We start from the raw sequence: 15,425 nt of genomic DNA, 5'->3' as shown, positions 1-15,425 counted from the left end.
TAGTTTACATGAGAGAACTTTAGTTTTACATTCATTCCATCATATATCATCTCATTGCCATGGTTCCAGTCCCCTCCATGCATCATCAACCAACCAAAGGGTATATCCTAGAAACCCACCCCCTACAGTTCCCGTCTTTATTAGTATTGAGAAATCCAACTGATATTTGTATATTGATCTTGTACCCTGCCACTTTGCTGAGTCTTTCAATGAGGTCCAATAATTTTCTTGTTTAATCTACCTAAAGGAATCTACAGATAACCTGCAAATAGAGAACATTTTACTTCTTCTTTTCCAATGTGGATGCCTTGAATGTCCATTCTTGCAGCTGGCTAAGTCACCCAATACAGTATTGACTACAAGTAGTGATAAAGGTTTTCCTTCTCTGGTTCCTGTTCACCAAAAAGGAATTCTTTTCATTTCTGACTCCTATTGATCCTATATAGAGTTTCTGAGGAGCAGCCGTTGAGTTTTGAGGAGCAGCCTTGAGGTCAAGTGCTTATCCTATTGCACCACACTAGGATGCTTTCAATTTCCCTTTCTTGCCTTGTTACTCTGGCTAAGACTTCCAGCATAATATTGAATGGGAGTAGTGATACAGGGCATTTTTCTATGGTTCCTGTTCAGAAAGGGAATGCTTTCAGTTTCTCTATACTGAGGGTAATGTTGGCTGTTGGATTTATATTGTTGTTGTTGTTAAGTGCCATCGAGTCGATTCCGACCCATAGCGATCCTGTATAGGATTTCCAAGGAGCAGCTTGTGAGCTTGAACCACTGACCTTGCAGTTCAAACGGCTTTGTAGTCTGGCACATTAACTCACAGGGCCACACCAGGACTCCTGGATTTGTATATATGCTCTTAATTATCTTGAGGAAATTCCCTTCAATTCCTACTTTGTTGAGTGTTTTTATCAGCAATGGATGTTGGATTTTGTCAAATACTTTTTCTGCATAAATTGATATAATCATGTGATGCATTCCATTTGTTTTATTTATATGGTGGATTATGTTAATTATTTTTCTAATATTGAACCATACTTTCATCCATGAAAAGAATGACACTTGGTCATGGTGCATTGTTTTATTTTATTTTATTTTCCCTAGTTGTTCTAGCCTTCAAATTCTTTTCAATAGGATTTTGTTGAGAATTTTTGCATCTATGTTCATGAGGGATATTTTTCTGTAATTTTTTTTAAAAATGACATTTTAACCTGATTTTAGTATGAGAGTTATGCTTGCTTCATAAAATGTGTTTGGGAGTTTTCCATTCTTTTCTATGTTCTGAAATAGTCTGAATAAAAATTGATGTCAGCTTTTCTCATGAATGTTTGGTAGAATTCACCAGTAAAGCCATTTGGGGCTTTTTTTGATAGAGAGTTTTGGAGTTACCTGATCAATTTCTTCTTTTGTTACAGGTCTGTCAAAATTTCCTACTTCATTTGTGCTAGTTTAGGTAAGTCATGTGTTTCTAAGAATTTATCTATTTCTTCTAGATTTTCAGATTTTCTTCATTGTATTCTGTTATTATCCTTTTTATTTTTGTTGGATCTGTTGTAATGTTACCCATATTGTTGTACATGCATCTACTTCTTTTCTTTTGTTAGATTTGCCAATAGTCTGTCAATTTTATTAATCCTTTCACAGGACCAACTTCTTGTCTTACTGATTCCATTGTTTTTCTGTTTTCTAATTCATTTATTTCTGCCCTAATCTTTACTTTTTCTTTTCTTCTGGCAACTTTAGGCTTATTTTGCTGGACTTTTCTTAGTTGATAGAGATACTGTGTGAATGTGGTGATTTGGGTTGTTTTTTCTTTTTGGATGAGTGCACTTATTGCTACAAATTGCTTGCTAAGTATTGCTTTTCCTGCATTCCAAAGGTTTTGGTATGTTGTATTTTCATTCTCATTTGAGTCAAGGAATTTTTTATTTTGTTTTTATTTGTTCAATTACCCAGCAGTTTTTCAGCCAGGTGTTATTCAATTTCCATATATTTGCCTTTATTTCCTTGATCTTCCTACTGTTGATTTCTAATTTTATAACACTGTGATCTGAAAAGATGCTTTGTAGTACTAGAATGTTTTAAAATTTATAGAGGGTTGCTTTGTGGCCTAACGTATGGCCTATTTGTTTTTGTTTTTTGTAAGTTTTCATTGTGGATTGAGTGATAGTTTACATGGAAGAAAATTGGTTTTACACTCATCACTTCATTGCAATGATTACAATCCTTTCCATGCATTATCATTCAACAGTATTTGCTTATATTCTCTCAGTTTTGGGGAGTTTTTTGTTTGTTTGGTTGGTTTTTGTTTTTTTTTGTTTTGTTTTGTTTTGTTTTTTTTGGAGGGGATGTACACTAAAACATTCAGGGATATATAATTATTTAAACAACCAAAGAACCAAAGGGCACATTCTGCAAGCCTGCCTCCTGGCCGCCAGAACACAGCCTTTCTCTTTCCATGAGTCTAGAGTCCTCAGCTGCTCTCTCTCTCTCCATTTCATCATCTCTGCCTCTATCTCTGATGTCCCTGTTTCTTAGGATAGGGTCCCACATTCCACTTATGCTCTTCTCCCTTGATGGTTCTAGAGGTCTCTGTTCCTAGACTGTAAGTAACTACTCCCCCTTTTCGTTAAAAAACATCTACCTTTACGGTTGTGACCATTGCAATTAGTCGTGATAACAATTACTCACTATTAAATCTTAAGAATCTTATCCGCATCTCCTTTCACCAGACCCGTCTAGACATGATGAAACTATACAGTGGGGATTCTACCTTCCCCCGCACTCTCTGAAATTAACCTCCCTATTGAAAATGTGTAAGCTAGTCATTTCATGCCTTTATAGGCCCATCCCTATCTACCCTGTATACAGAGGGGATAGGTTTGATATTTGATGTGAAGATTCCTTCCCTCTCAGTTTTAGCTACTTCATCCATAAGTGTAGGTCAAGTTCATCAAATTGTAGCAATTGACACTCATTTCCTTTATCAATTTTTTTTTCTTTTTTTTTAAGTTTCTCTAGTTGAGTTCTGATTATCAAGCTATTGAGGCTAGGTCAAATGGGTACTATCTACAAGTTTTGGCATTCTTGTGTGTCTCCCCTCACTTCATATAAGCTGGACGCTTTACCCTCAGGTCTAGCCCTTTGTGACTATGTCCTTATCCATGGGCTCAGGAGTCCCCAGGTCTCACCACACTTCAGACCAACCAGCTCTTCCTCTTCTCTTGCTCATCTCTAGATCAATGGGAGTATATGGAATGTGGTCAAACTCAGCAATATCATTATTGGTGCCTTTTCCCTTCTTCCACTCAGCAGTAGACCAAAGTGGTCACCATCAATCTTACATGCCTGCTCATGTGTTCCCTTTGAGTTTCAGTCTTGGAGGAGGTTTTCTCCTGAAGGGACAACTTGCTTGTTCTTGTAGCAGCTAATCAGACTGCCATTTTTATTTTTTATTTTTCCTGCTGGTCTTTCTTTCAAGAAGTATCTTCTGTTCCTCTAACTGTTCCAGGCTGCTCTGCTAATACTTTCAAGTGGAATGTCCCACCTCAGAAGGCTCTAGTTGGGGCTCAAGATTCCACTTAAGGTCCTAACACTACAAAGGCTCCACAGCAAGCATATTTCACTGGGCAAGTTGTAGAACCCCTTTTAGGTATTCCAATAAGTTATAGGCTGAAGACGGGCTTACAAGCTTTCTTTAATCATGCTTCCCAATATTCCTTTCTATCCCACCCAAGTGTCTATTTTACAATAGTAGGCAAGGGAAACCAATATTCATAAGGTAGTCAAGCATCTTAACATTATTGCCCTTCTTCAAACTGTGCCTTGATCCCTGTATCACAGAGCCCTATTGTTCCAAGGTTGAGCATAGATCCCTATTTACCTCTGTTCCATTTAGCACATGCAAACCTGCCTCAGTGTTCATATGGTTTATTCTTGAGAATGTTCCATGTGCACAGGAAAAAAATGTATTGTACTGTTGTTGGTTTGAGTGTTGTTTATAAATCTTTGAGGTCAAGTTGGTTCATTGTGTTGTTTAGTTCTTCTCTGTCACTATTGAGTTTCTTTCTAGTTGCTCTATCCTTTATCAAAAATGTGTATTAAAATATTCTGATTTTATTGTTTTTAGGTTTCATCAAGTCACTTTCAACTCATCAGAACCTTATGCACAACAGAACAAAAACTGGTCCTATACCATCCTCACAACTATTGTTAAGCATGAGCCCATTTCTACTGCCTTTGTGCCAATCCATCTTTTGGGGGGGTCTTCCTCTATTTTCACTGACCCTCCACTTTACCAAGCATAATGTCCTTCTCCCAGGACTGATCCCTCCTGATAATGTATCTGAAATATAATTGATGACGTCTCACCATCCTGAATTCTAAAGAGAATTCTGGCTGTACTTCTCCAATATAGATTTGTTTGTTTTTGTGGCAATCTATGGGATTTTTAATATTCTTCTCCAACAACATAACTCACATGCATCAATTCTTTTATAGTCTTCCTTATTCATTGCCCAATTTTCATATGCATATGAAGCTATTGAAAATACCATAGCTTGGGACAGGCTCACCTTAGTCTTCAAACTGGCATCTTTGCTCTTGAACACTTTAAAGAGATCTTGTACAACAGATTTGCCTAATGCAATACATTGTTTAATTTCTTGACTGCTCCATCCATGAGTATTGATAGGGAATCTAAGGAAATGATATTTTTGACAACTTCAATCTAGTCTCCATTTATCATACTGTTATTTATTTGTCCATTGGTGGTTATTTTGTTTCTTTTACATTTACTATTATGAGTTGTCTATTTTTTTTTTCTGTGCTAAGTTCATTTTGGTTGTGTATTTTCTTGTCAATTTCTTCATTGCTGTTGTTTTGATGCTTATTAACTCTCTATAATATTCCCTTTCTTGATTTGATGTAAAGGTGCATTAATTTTCTTTGAGGTTATTCTGTGATTTATTAATTTCTTCCCTAGTTTAAAACACTATGTTTTATTTTGGAATCTACTTGACTTCTTCACAATTTGGAAGTTCTGTAAGTACACTTCTCCCTCTTTTTGCTTTGTCATTGTCATAATTATATCTCTTATTCCCTATTTTCAGTTATGTGGGACTTTTTGTTTTGTTTTTACTTTGGATATTTCTATATCTAGATTGAATTCTGGGTGATGTTGATGTGTATGACAATCTTTGGTTGTTGTTTGCTGTTGTTGGTTCTCAGTCTAAAGGACTCCCTTTAGTATTTTTGTAGAGTTGGTATGGTTTTTACAAATTCCTTTAATTTCTGCTTATCTGGAAATGTTCTAATTTCACCATCATATATGAGGGACAATTTTTCTGGGTATATGATTTTTGGTTGGCAATTGTTTTCTTTCTGAATTTTGTATTTGTCTCCTCATTGCCTTCTTGCTTGCATGGTTTCTGCTGAGAAATCAGAGTTTAATCATATTGGTTCTCCTTAGTATAGGTAACTTTTAATTTTTCTCCTGCTGCTTTTGGTATTATTTCCTTGTCTTTTGTTTTGAAGAGTTTGAATAGGATGTGTCTTGGCGGATTTCTTTTGGGGTCTATCCTGTTTGGGGTTCATTCAAGTTCTTCAATGATTATCTTCTCATCTTCCATGATGTTAGGGAAATTTTCTTCCAACAGCTGTTCAACTATCTTTTCTGTGCTATTCCTTGTCTCTTCCTGTTCTGGAATTCCAGTGGCCTATAAATTATTTTTCTTTGTGTTGTTCCACATGAATCTTAGGATTTTGTCAAATATTTTCATTCTTTTTTTCTGAAAGTTTTTCTGTTGTTGTTGTTGTTAGGCGCCATCGAATCGGTACCAACCCATAGCGACCTTATGCACAGCAGAACAAAACATTGCCTGATCCTTGGCCAACGTCACTACTGTTGCCACGCTTGAGTCCATTGATGCTGTCACTTGGCCTATGCATCTCGTTGGGGCATCTTCCTCTTTTTCTCTGTCCCTCCACCTTACCAAACATGATATCCTTTTCCAGTGACTGGTCCCTCCTGACAATATGTCCGAAGTATGAGAGATGAAGTTTGGCCATCTTGGCCTCCAAGAAGCACTCTGGCTGCACTTCTACCAAAATGGATCTATTGGTTCTTTTGGCAGCCCATGGCACTTTTAATATTCTCCTCCAACACCATAACTCAAAAGCATCAATTCCTTTACGGTCTTCCTTATCCACTGTCCAGCTTTCACATGCATATGAGGTTATTGAAAATACCATGGCTTGGGTCAAGAACGCCTTAGTCCTCAAGCTGACATCTTTGCTCTTCAACACTTTAAAAAGGTCTAGCTTACTAGTATTGAGAGATTCATCTTCAAGCTCTCTAGTTCAGGCTTCTACTGATTCAAATATATTCCTTTGTCCTTTCAATGTATTGTCCATATCTGAAATCTTAATGTTTAACTTCTGGATTTCTATTTGCAGGTTTTGTGTTATCTTCAATCCTTTATCTATTTTGTTTGATTGTTCCTGTAGTGCTTTCCTGAATTCTTCCTTGTTTTAGTTACTTTTCTGTCAATACTTTAGATGTACCTTAATATCATTCTCTTAAATTCCATTTCAGGTGGTTTCAATGTCTTTATGCCTCAAAAATGTTGTCTAGTTCAGCCTCTTGGTTATTTATTTTATTTTTATTTTATTTTTACCAACTTTGTCTTGTTTCTTTGTATGAACAGAAGATGTCTACTGCTTTTGAAATATTGTGATGTTGTTATATTTGTTTTAAGTTGATGATAGTATGTTGGCATATTCTTAGGCACTCACCAACTACCTCATTGTGTGTCATCAGGAAATGAGTCTTGTACCATATTCTGTTTACTGTTGGTACAGTTCAGTTTAGTATGTATTTGGCTGATGTTGGTTATTGTCACTGATCTAGTGTATGTTGTTGTTAGGTGCCATCGAGTCAGTACTGACTCATAGCAACCCTATGTACAACAGAACGAAACTGCCCGGTCCTGGACCAACCTCACAATTGTTGCCACGCTTGAGCCCACTGATGCTGCCATTTTGATAATCCATCTCGCTGGGGGTCTCCCTCTTTTTCTCTGACCTTCCACCTTACCAAACATGGTATCCTTCTCCGGTGACTGGTCCCTCCTGACAGTATGTCTGAAGTATGAGAGACGAAGTTTGGCCATTCTGGCCTCCAAGGAGCACTCTGGCTGCACTTCTTCCAACACAGATTTATTTGTTCTTTTGACAACCCATGTCAGCTTGAGGACTAAGGTGCACCTGACACAAGCCATGGTATTTTCAATAACCTCGTATGCATGTGAAAACTGGGCAGTGTAGAAAAATTGATTCTTTTAAGTTACCCAGTGTATAGTAGCTGCTATTGGCTCTTGTTCAATGTATAGGTTTGTAGAAGTATGACTATGACTGGGCTGCAATTGATTGAAGTTGCTATCTCCGGTCAGGTGAGACAAGAAGAGAAAACACACACACAAGAGAGAAGGAAAACAAACACAAATCAGTAAACAACAGCAATAAATAAATAAAATAGTACAAGAAAAAACATCACACAAAATCTAGCAAAAGAGTATAAAAACCAAATAGAAAAAAGAGGGAGAAGAAAGTAAATTAATAAAAAGAAAAATAATAAAATAAAAAGAAACAAAATTATCTAACACAATTAGGGAGAAGAACGTGCAAAAAAGGGAACGAGATCAGAGAATAGTAAATAATAATAATTAAAGAAAGAAGGCTTGAAAGAGAAAAATAAAGAAGCAGTTTGGAAAGAGAAGTCGAAAAAAAGAAGGAAAAAATGAAAGGGTGGATATAAAGGAAAGAAAGCAAGAGAGACAAAGGTGGGGGAGAAAGAATAAAGAAACAAAAGCAATGGAAGAAAAAAATAGAAAAGAAATATGACAGGTGCCAGACCCAAAGAGGAGCAAACTCTGGGGTCTCCTACCAGTCATGGACTTCACATTGTGGGAGGGTAACAGATGAGACTGTTAACACTCAGCCCTAGGTGGAGTTCCTTTAGCACTAGGTGTTGATTGTTCTAGGTACCCAATCCGGAAGTAGTGCCTTACGATCCCAAAGCAGCTGGGATATCAGTGTTTTTCTGTCCTAGAGGGTGGTGGTGGTGGTTATGTGCCGTGGAGTCAGTTCCAACTTATAGTGACCCTGTACAGGGTTTCTGAGGCTGTAAATCTTTATGGGAGCAGAAAGCCTCATCTTTCTCCTGCGGAACAGCTGGTATTTTTGAACTGCTGACCTTGCGGTTCACAGCCCAATTAGTAACCATTACGCTACCAGAGCTGTCATGGGTAATAAGTCCCTCCAGTCCAGGATTGACCAGAACCAGCTCTGTGGTCTGAAATAGGCCACACCTGATTCCAGGAGCTGAAGTTGGTGCTGCAAACTCCCCACACATTTTGATGTGGCTTCAATAGCCCAGAGAGCAGGACCTACCCAGGGGATATACATGGATGGGTGCTGGCTACAACTTTAGTCACCAGAATAATACAGCGTACAAGAAGACAAGGGGGAAAAATGCCCCTTTTTGTCAACCAATAAGCTGTATGCCTCTGTGCCGCCTACTGTCTTCTTGCCTTCAAATTCACCTGTGAAAGTTCAAGATGACACACTGCAGCTGTCTGGCTGCTGGAATTCTTTCTCTCTCTCTCTCTCTCTCTCTCTCTCTCTCTCTCTCTCTGTGTGTGTGTGTGTGTGTGTGTGTGTGTGTGTGTGTGTGTGTTTTCTCCCCTATATATATGTTCAGCTGCTTCTCCTAGTGAGGGATAACCCAGGACTGGCCAGGGCCAACTCTGCAGATCTGGAGCAGAACCAACCTGAACAGGTTCAATGCGGACAGCTTCCCCCTCCTTAAATGGGTCCCACAACTGGGCACCCACCTCCCTGAAGCTGCAACCATCAGGAGCTTCCCTGAGGGTGTGTGTGGTTGGGGACTAGCCTCATCTGTGGTCACTAGAGGAGTATGGGGAAAAAGAAAAAAATTGTGTCTTTGCCTTTGTGAGTCACAGGTACGTTTTTGCAATGCCAATACGTTTTCTTGCCTCCGAAACCACTTACAAGACTCAAGATGGCTGTGCCCATCTGGCTGCCAGCTCATATCATGAGTCTCTTCTGTTTTGCTGTGCCTGCTCACTTCTCTCTCCTAGTAAGCACTCAGTCCACTTTTCTATCCCTTCACCTGAAGTTCAGAGTTTCAGGACTGTCAACTGCATTTGTTTTATTTGGTTATCTGTATCTTTGTTATAGAGGGTCCGTACAGCCTTTCTGCCAAGCTTACCATCTTTCTGCCTCTTCTCTAGAACACTTTAGCCTCTTGTGCAGCAGATTTGCCTAATGCAATATATTATTTGATTTTTTTTAAACTGCTGCTTCCATGAGTGTTGATAAAGGATCCAAACTAAATGAAGTCTTTGACACCTTGGATCTTTTCTCTATTTATCATGATACTATTTATTGGCCCAGTTGTGAGAATTTTTGTTTTTTTTTTACATTTAGGTATAACCCATACTGATGGCTGTGGTCTTTCATATTCATCAGTAAGTATTTTAAGTCCTCTTCATTTTCAGAAAGGAAGCATGTTGCCACATTCTTCTTCATATCATGTCATCTGGAACTAGCTACAAATCACTTTAGGAAAGAATAGAAGGAAAACTTTACTGATGTCTCTTAATTTGGCAACAGGCTCAGGTCTGGAAATTGGATGAAGGGCCATGTGACTTAAGTCCTAGCAACTCAAGTCAGATCTAGAGTTCTTTTGGTTAAGCAGACTAATTTAGACCTTGGAAGGCTGCCTGTCTATTTCAATCCTAATGATCAAACAGATAGATGGATAGCTGCCTTTGAGTTGACTCTGACTCATGGCGACCTTAAGTACAACAGAACAAAATGCTGCCTGGTCCTTCATCATTAGGAAAAGATCACTGTCACGTTCAAGCTTAATATTGTGGTTACTGTGCCAATCAATCTCACCAAAGGTCTTCCCCACCCTCTCTGCCCTTCTACTTCACCAAACATGATATCCTTCTCCAGCAATTGATCCTTCCTGGTGACATGTCCAAAACAAGTGATTCGTATACTATTCTGCCATGATCCATAGAGTTTCCATTGACTAATTTTTTAAAGTAGATCACCTGGCCTTTCTTCCTAATCTATATTAGTTTGGAAACTCCACTAAAACCTGTTCACCATGGTGACCCTGCTGGTATTTGAAATCCCAGTGGTATAGCTTCCAGTATCACAACAACACACAAGCCACCACAGTACAACAAACTGAAAGACAGGTGGTGGAATGATCAAATAGCCACAACAAACATTCAGACTTACAGTCTATTTTGATGACCTCACAGTCAGTTTGTTCTTTGAGGATAAATGCTGCTACTTGGCTTCTGCTCTCCTTGGATCCCATCGTTCTCACTGAAATCAGGGAAGACATTTCAATTGGTATAGGAAGCTCAGAGGGATTTGAAGATCTAAGATACACTGAGCTATTCAAATCCTCTAAAATTCAGCCACTTCAAATGTCAGTGTCTAATATTTTCCCACTAAAGCTTTTATCATTGCATGAAACTGGACAAGGCTGAAACATCAATCACCCATGTAATTCATGAACTACAGGATTAGGCTGTAATTTACATCTGAATCAGTTCCATGGCTTCAAGAAAGAAGAGCTTCATTTAAGTCAATTTAGAAACTTCCCAGTTTTCTGACCTTGCTTTGAGCTCAGAATTTAAAGTCCTAATGTAGCAATTTTCTTCTTTTAACTATCCCAGTATAACATAAAAAACAAAAACAAAACCCACTGCTATTAGTTTGATTTCAACTCATAGCAACACCAAAGTCTGTATAATTATAAATGAACTTAAAGGTCCAGTTTAATATTTTTTTCCTCCCAGCTTCTTCACCATGATGTTCCTATCCTCTGTCTTAAGATTCTTCCCTCCTATTATTTCTTTGTTCTTTTGTTTATTAGTTTGTTCCTTTTTTTCCTTCCCCTTTCTTCTTCCTTCACTCTTTCATGATGCTTGAATGAGGAAAAACCTAACTGGACTTGAAATTTGCCAACATACTGTGAACATGGATTCCTCTTAACTCTTACTCTCTACTTGGGAGCTGATAAAAGCCACTTCTCAGGGCTACAGTTAAAAAGCAGGTGAAGGGCAAGGCTCCCACTTCAGTTCCCATTGAATATTAGCATCTCATCTAGCAGAACTCTTGTCTTATCACCCTACCTGGTTCTCTGACACTCTGAAATTGTACTTTAAAAAACAACAACAAAACCCTGCCATTTTCAATGTACTCCCTGGTTTTAAGACTCTTTGCTTATTACCCCTTCCTACAATATTGCTGGTGTAATAATTCATCAGTAGTTAATTGCCACTGTCTCTGCCACCTCCAACTTCTGCCTTACTGTTTTCTGAGACTAAGTCACTGTTTGGATACATAAAGATGAGGAGTGGGAAAGAAAAGTTCTCTGGCCACTTCAACAGAAGCTCCACCAAGTAAAGTATGGTAGGCCAGTTTTACAGTACAGACTGTGGTTGTTTGGGCCATGATATAGATCAGCACTGTATAGGAGTCCTGGTGTGGCTTTCTTGGATCAGTACTGGACTTTGAACTAAAAGGTTGGCAGTTCAAATCCACCAGAGGGGCTGTTCCTTGGAGACCCCTCTGGTGGATTTGAACTGCCAACCCTGTAGTTCAAAGTCCAGTACTGATCCAGCAGAGCCACACCAGGAGCGATAATTTTCAGTAGTGTTGGGTTTTTGGTTTTTTACCTTTTTTTTTTTGCATATTCATACGTGTTCTGTGGAAATATTGAGATATTGCTACCTAGACATCATTGTAAATGTAAACTTTGTCAGAAAAACTAGCTTTTAACATTAAGCTATCAAGCAAGCTCTAAAACAATGTAGCAAAATACACCCCTTGAAATAAATTTGAAGACTAATGAATAATAATGGTTCATAGCAACAAGAGATGGTTTCCATAACAGTTGTATTTCTAACAAATGTGTGTGTTTGGACAGGTTTTAAGTTGTTGCTTGCATTTGTATTTTCTCTTCAGGGAGATGATGTGCAGTCATGCATCCAGAGGTCTTGCAGGAAGCTAAAAACTGTTCCCATTCTTCATTTGTTTACCAAACACGCTGCTTCACAGAAAACTAAACAATCCTGATGTTTCTGTTTCAAAAAGTGGATATTTTACAAGAATGTGACTAGCTTAGAAAGACAATCTGTTTTTTTTAAATGCTCAGGACTAAACATACCTTGTCTAAACTACAATATTCATTTTCAAAATTTTCATCTCACTTGAAGTTGACATTTTATTTTTAAAGGACAACCTTAGCAATTTTTCTTCTGTAATAAAAATTTCTGTGAAAATGACCAGAATCTCAAAGTGAATACAATTAGAATATAAGCGCAAAAACTTGTGATGTTTCCAATGTAGAAATTTATTCATCCCGAATACTGTACTTACTTGTTTACATCTACACTACAGAATTACTGTGCTTTACATAACAGCCTTACTTTGAACCAACTGATAATCATTGACAGCAACCTAAAAATGTTAACTATTTTAAATAATTGTGCTTAGTCTTTTTAAAAAAAAAAACTGATTTAATTAATTAAACAGATCTAGCTGAATTGCACTATCCTATAAGTAGCACATATATAAATTGATATAATTCTTACATATGATATATAAAAAGTGAAATTTTTTTTAAAGTTACTGTTGTCATTGTTGTTAAGTGCTGTTAAGTCAGTGCTGATTCACAGTCACCCTGTATAGGGTTTCCAAGGTGCAGCTGGAGAGCTTGAATCACTTATCTTGCAGTTTAAACTAACCAGTGGAGTCCAGTGCATTAACTCATAGCACCACATATATACTTGATACATTTGTGATGTAAAGTCAAAAAAATTTCTTTTTAATTTTGGGAAGAGAAAAAATGCTTATACTCTAAGTCTTTAATAATATCTCTCTAAATCTTCAAATGATACAGAAATTTTTTAAAACTCATTAATTCAGCAATGTCTGACTGTAAGCCAACTACACATGTAAATAAACGGTGTTAGCTGTGATTCAAAATCTATTAGCCAACATTTACTGAACATGTATAATCGGTAGGGAAGTATTCTAAATGGTATATATGTATTAATTTTTCCATAACCTTATGATAACAAACAATATTGTCAGGTTCATTCTGACTCATGGTGACCCATGTGTGTGGAATTTCATTCCATAGGGTTTTCAAGGCTATGATCTTTTCTAAGCAGATCCAGACCTTGTCTTCCTTCCAAAGCACTCATTGTTGTTGTTGTAAAGTGCCGTCAAGTCGGTTCCGACCCATAGTGACCCTGTATAGGGTTTCCAAGGAGCAGCTGGTGGGCTTGAACAAGAGCACTCCTGAAAGGGTTCAAATCACTAACTTTTTGGCTAGTAGTTGAGCACTTAACCATTTTGCCACCAAGATACTCCAACCCTCTGATGTCCTTTTTGTTATTAAGAGCTGTGGATTCAGTTCCATCTCACAGGGACTCAGGGAGCAACTGGTGGGTTTGAACTGCTGAAATTGCTGTTAGCAGTCAGTGCTTAACCTGCAGTACCACACCAGAATTATAGTCCTATCATAGACATAGTGATTATTTCCATTTTACAAAGGAGAAAATGAAGGCATGGAGAGTTAAGTTATAGAAGTCAGGAGAGGCTGGTGGGTTTGAATCTCTAACCTTGTGATTAGCGTTCAGCATACATACATCACACTCTTACACAACTTCCCTCTTCAATTTTATCTCTGTTGTTAAGTGCCATTGAGTCAGTTCTGACTCATGTGTAACCCTGTATAGGGTTTCCAAGGCGAGGGGGGTGGGTTTGAATTGCTGACCTTGTAGTTAGCAGTCCAGTGCTACATATGCTTTCCATGTGTCCAGTATAGGAAAAAAATCATTAATTTATTGTTAAGTATCAGTACTGGTTCATTGTTTCTTATTTATCACTTTCCTTTTCAAATAATAAATACAATAAATATGTGTTCCCAAATTTTATTTAAATTTACTGGTTTGGAGTACTCATTGTTAAGGGTTATTCGTCACCTCTAAGGTAAATGAGCTTTCCATAGTCCATTAAGATTGTCATTTTGTCTGAGGACCAAGAACAAACTCTGACAGGTAGTGTTTCACTCTTATCTCTCTGGCTGATCAGAAGAGGAAGTCTTGTTAGTCCCTCTCTAGCTGGAAGCTGATTATTAGCCTCACAATTACACAAAAGGGATGCAGTCCTTTCCACACCTGAAGGCATCTGAGGTGCAATTTGTGTGGTACTTACAAGCTCTGCTAAAAAGGATGGCTGAATATTTTCCTAATCTGTCTGTTTGCAGTTTTTAGGCACTGGGAATGAACAGTAAACAAGCTAAAGTGCAAATGCTTTTAGAGGTTTGTGTTGGACAATAACAACTCTGGTAACAAAGAGGAGGAAAAGCTCTTCAAAGATCTGTACTTCGCCAGTGGTTACATGTTTAGGGATATTCTGGAGTAGACCTTCTAGAATGGTCAGAGCTTACCATGTCCATAAAGGTGGACTAAAATGATCACATCTGGGGTAAAAAAATGTTTTTTCATCTTTTAATTTCAAATATTGTTTCTTCCTTTGAAAACATAAATTGTGTAGTATGCAAATATAAAGTGTTAATCTTAGAATGAATCATGGAAAACAAGGAATACTGTAAAGAGGAATTAGTTCATGACATTTATAAAAACAAAGAGTTTTGGATTTCTGTGATGGATTAGTTGTTGGTCTACTTGAAATTTGAGGTGAATTAGAGCTGAGTGAAGCTCCCTTCGGCAATATTGTATTATTTTGCAGATCTCTATTTTAGAAGAGTGCTTTAAATATAAAACAAGTAGTTGAGTCCTTAATTGGAATCCCAACAGATGAGGTCTAAGAGTCTGTAGTAATATCATGCTGGCAGATGAGGGGGATGCATGGTTCTGAGTGCTCCTAATATCCATCCATTGCTTCCACCATGCACTTGACAGTTTGAGGTTGTTGAGTTCTTACAAGAAAAGTATTTTGTTATGATTCACCAAGTATCCATCACTTTTATTTATTTACTTTAGTTTAGTTTTTTATTATGATTTGAGTGAAGGTTTACAAAGCAGATCATCAGTTCTTCATTCAACATTGATGACAATCTCTTCATTGAAACATCATTATCTTCCTGTTTTCATTACTTCTTTCCTAACCCTTCTGAACTTTATCCTTGGGTAAATGCTGACCTATATATATATATATATGGAACTCTGGTAGCGTAGTGGTTACGACTCGGGCTGTGAACCGCAAGGTCAGCAGTTCGAAACTACCAGCTGCTCTGCGGGAGAAAGATGAGGCTTTCTACTCCCGTAAAGATTTACACC

General features: G+C 37.7%; 1 pseudogene; it reads right to left on the bottom strand.

Annotated features, from left to right (window-relative positions):
* LOC102831308 overlaps positions 1-10,420 on the bottom strand; it is a 126,861-nt pseudogene extending 116,441 nt beyond the window's left edge.
* Positions 10,421-15,425: the final 5,005 nt, after the last annotated feature.

Source organism: Chrysochloris asiatica, unplaced genomic scaffold (assembly GCF_000296735.1).
Source record: "Chrysochloris asiatica unplaced genomic scaffold, ChrAsi1.0 scaffold00027, whole genome shotgun sequence".
Classification (NCBI taxonomy): domain Eukaryota; kingdom Metazoa; phylum Chordata; class Mammalia; order Afrosoricida; family Chrysochloridae; genus Chrysochloris; species Chrysochloris asiatica.
The sequence above is the reverse complement of the archived record's forward strand: the minus strand, read 5'-3'. Positions and strand labels throughout refer to the sequence as shown.